Below are 4,436 nucleotides of genomic sequence, written 5' to 3' on the forward strand. Positions count from 1 at the left end.
AATGAATAGGTACTTCTCTGTACTATTCCCCTAAGTCATGGTTGTTCACTTCACCCCCTGTCTTTTCTTCTATTGTTGCGTGAGGTCCTTCGCCTTCTCTTCTTCACGAGAATGGAGCAAAGCACGGCTTGGGGCCAGCCAGCCTCGGCTAGCGGGAGCTGGTAGCGGCGGGGAGGGGCTGGCTAGGCTTGGCCATGGCCGCTCCTAGCCCATGGCATGGCCTGCTGTAGTCCATGGCCCAACTAGCCATGGCACAGGAGCCCACGGCGGATGCGGCTCTGGTGGCTACTCTAGTGGAGTGGAGTAGCGGCGGTGAATGGAGCTGACGGGGCAGGGGCGGCAGTGCAAAATAGGGAAAGTAAAGGTATTGCTGGCCTAAGCAGAGGAAGGCCAGAGGCAAGGGAACAGCGGCGGTGGGAGCTCAAGCTACCGGCGTCCATGGCAGCTGCTGCTGCGCGAGCACAGAGCGAGGAAGGGGTGAGGAAGGGAACCAAGAGGAGCGTGTGGTTGAGAAGAATGGAGAGCAGGTGAGCGCTCTGGCGTTCCACTACACTGACGTGAAAGAGGAGGCCAGGGCACGAGTCCAGCCATGGTAGGGTGTGCAACGAAGTGGGCAAGGTGGAAGCCGAATTGGGCCAGCTATGTGCCAATTTGGACTTGGGCCCAAAGCAAAGTTGAAGCCCATGAACTGCTCTACAATTTCTATTAACGGTGTCCAGCCATTAGAGCTCTCCATTAGCGATTAATTAAGCCCCAAGTTGATAGTGTCAACGCATTAACAGCGATTAGCAAAAATCTGAATTGATGGTCAAAATCAAGTCAAATTGGTGCCATCTTTTTTCATGCTCTTCCCCAAAACATATAGTCCAATTTTTATATTTGTCTCAACTTGAGTTGCTTAACAAAAATCCAAGAATGCGAGATGCCAATCATCATTGCCACTGAAATTCTAGACTTGGCCAATTTTTCAAGATCCAAAACAGCACTGGGTTCAGTTTTGAGTCCCCAGTTTGACTAAGTTAGGGACAAAACTAGCTCATGACCCTTAAACAAAGTTTGTTGTGCACCTCTTAGTCTGCAACTTTTCTTAAAGAATCATGGACTGTTTCAGCTTGGTTAGGAAGATAAAATTTGCCAATGTGGGGTACACAAAACTAAAACCGAGATTTAGTTAACTCCTGGAAATAGTTAGTCTTTGCTGATTTTGAAACTAACTTCAAAGATCTAGATGAACTTCAAACTTGATGAGACGCGCTTCATTGTTTCCAGCACAAAGTGTACTTCAACTAATATTAAGAAACCCAGTTGAGTTACCATATAAATTTGGAAGATAAAAATGTCACAACATGTCAACTCGCTGTTGTCAATCAGGGATAGAAATATTTTAGAGGGGCCAAAACAACACTGTATTCAAACTTGAGGCCACTATTTGAGCCACTTAGGAGTTGAACCAGGGCTTGGTCCAAGAATAAAGTTTGTTGTACTCCATTCAAACTTCAACTTTTATTTAAGGTACAACTCCATGAAAGCACTCCAAATAGTTGGTCAACATAGGTCAAAACCATATCATGAAAAAGATAATTTTAGCTATTCCCACACTTAGAAGCATTTTCTTGACATTTGCTCAACACGAACCCTTCATGACTTTTGTTCATGAGTTGAATTAGAGTTGTTTGAGCAAGGTTGCAAGGTTTGGTCAACATCCCATGTTTCCATTTGCTAAATGAAGCAATTTAAGCAAAAATGTAACTTATTATTTTATGTGACTTTTTGGCTCCAAACTTCATGAAACTTTTCCAATAGTCAATGCAGATGGAAATGGATGTGAGGCACATGAAAGGGGCACCTTCATCAATATTTCTAGATTATGAACTAGAGATCATAATCATTGCTTGACATATCCTACTTAAGTCCAATTTTGCTGCTTAACTCGTGACTAATACCCGGGGTGTTACATTCGTCTCCCACCTCTGCTCGACTGCTCCTCTCCATGGGTGGTAGCAGGTGCCCTCCGTGGTGCTCCCATCTGTCATAGAGAAGTGGAGTCAAAGGGGATGAGATGTTGTCTATCAATTCCAATTTGATGCTATGGATATCCAAACATGAATTAGTATTTGCCACTCAGTTGAATTCTATCTAGAAATTTCATCTGCATCCAAATAATACCTTTGGTATTGTATCCATTTCCAAAACTAGTCTAATTTGGTATTCAACCCAATTCAATTCCAAGCCCTCCAATATCTACATCCAAACGAAGCCTGAGGGTATCATTATCAGAAAAAAGACGTGTCAAAGCTTTTAGCCTAAGTTTAACCTAAAGCGCTTTTGGATCATACTGCTCGGGTTTTCTACTCTGAATCGAGTTGGATCGGATCATGAGTTGGACATTATGAGCTATAATCCTATGAGTAATCATCAGGTCTACTCTAAGGAGGAGGGAAGCCCTACTCATCATTTTCTAAAAATATGTTCATTTCAAGTTGGACCCTCGGGCGGTCGGCGGTCGGTGTTCGGTGGGCTAAACTCAGGCGGAAGGAGATGGAACTCCATGAGTTGGACCCTTAGATGGTCGGCATCCGCTGCACCCCACCACCAATGCATTGCTGAGTAGTCAGGTCCATGGCCTTGAGGTGGAGAAGTGCCTTGCAGTGGATGGGAGGACTGTGAGGAGCTCTACAATTCAAAGGCCACGATAGGGTCAAGTCAGGGGACCGAAAGCTCCCTGCACAACCCTGTCTAGTATGGACCATGCCATCCGGCCCCTCCCGATCACACGCACCTTCGATTTGCATTCATTTTGGCCGATTGAGCCGGTCTAGAGGTCTAGAGCACTTGAAATTGCTTCGATTCGGATGTGAAATGATTCAGTTGATAGTTGTTTGGAAGATTGTAGTCCAATGCCCCAAAAAAGTTTGCATGACATAGTGCCACACCACTTTTTTGATAGTTTTGGTTATCTTTGGGGCTTAGGGATTTGCAAAATTTATTAATCATCTTAACATCTATATGTATATTTAGTCTCAACTCTCACGATGGAACAGACATAGCCCAGGTGTACTCTTAAAAGGAATGCCTACATGGAATACATAGTAACATACTCACAAAATGATCCGACAGTTAAGGCCATTAGTTTTTTCAATACATGGTTAGGAATCAACATCCATTGCAAAAATAAGAATTGTTCAATGGCAGTGCTATACTACACAAATGTGGTAGGGGGAATCTGGATGACTAATTTATTTTGCTATCTTAGCTTAACCATTGTAGCTATGGTCTAGCATGCTTCTTGTATGTAGGGCAAGTTCCACTAAATAAGGACCCAAAAACAAAGCAATCCATACTGAATGCACAAAATCACATCAACAAACATGAATTGGATCAAAATTGTGTCCTTTTTCCTTTCTAAAATTTTCTATACATTTATACTCTATACATCCTAGAAAACTGCATCGAGCTTAGCTAATCCTCAAATACATGGATGCCAATCATAGGATGTCAAAAGCAACAAGGAGTATCTATGAGCTAAGGATGTTTAGGAGAGAAACCCTGCTCTGGACCAATATCGTGTCCTGCTCAGCTCTCAAGATCTCCAATGCTACACTCTAACGCCTGTAGTTGGTCCTCCTCGCAAACAACTACTTTTCTCTTGGAAAATGCCTTCGAGACAAGTGACTGCTTGGGCACTTCAAGTTGCTTTGACAGGAGCTGCACTGTGGACTCAAGTAGAGAGATGGCAATCTCCCTGGCCTTGGTCAGTGGCTTGATCATTACATAGTCTGTCTTTTCAGAAGTGGCCTTCTCGCTTGCCTTCTTGAAAGACTGTTTAGCCTTCTTCACCAAGTGGCTGTAAGACTAGATCTTGGCTTGAATGGTTGCACCATCTCCTTTTCTTAGAGCCACTTGCTGCTCTTGGATAATGGCCTTCAACTCAACAAAGATCTCTTGCATGGTGTTGGAGAGATCTAGTAGCTCGAGAGAAGACTCCATTTCTCCATCAAGCATTTTCGTTTGCTCAGAACAGCAAACTTGGTTGCTTGGCAAGTGAGTCATCTCCTCAACACTATTGTAGATGTCTCCAAGCCTCCTCAAACCATCACACATCGTGACAATACATGTGGATGGTGAGGAGATGATTGCCTCTAGAATACACAACTCTTGTTGGACTGTAGCTTCGCTGGAGTAACGCCTAGATGGCAAGCTTATCGACCTAAGATGGCAAGCCATATCGATCTATAGTCTATGGCTAAAACTTTTTGTGTATTGAAATGAGGTGGAAGAAATGAGAAGGTAAAATTTTTGCCTAATGATTCAAGTCTCTGCCTAGACCTATTTATAGAGAGAGGGTATGAGGCAACATCTTTTGAATGGTAGACAAAGATAATCCTACCATTTCATCTCCTCAATGTTGTCTATCAAGGTTTGAGATCTGGCCGCAA

The 4,436-nt window shown here is 43.6% G+C and overlaps 1 pseudogene; it reads right to left on the reverse strand.

Annotated features, from left to right (window-relative positions):
• Positions 1-3,522: 3,522 nt before the first annotated feature.
• LOC136469612 (uncharacterized) lies at positions 3,523-4,224 on the reverse strand (annotated as a pseudogene).
• Positions 4,225-4,436: the final 212 nt, after the last annotated feature.

Source organism: Miscanthus floridulus, chromosome 8 (assembly GCF_019320115.1).
Source record: "Miscanthus floridulus cultivar M001 chromosome 8, ASM1932011v1, whole genome shotgun sequence".
In the NCBI taxonomy this organism is placed as follows: domain Eukaryota; kingdom Viridiplantae; phylum Streptophyta; class Magnoliopsida; order Poales; family Poaceae; genus Miscanthus; species Miscanthus floridulus.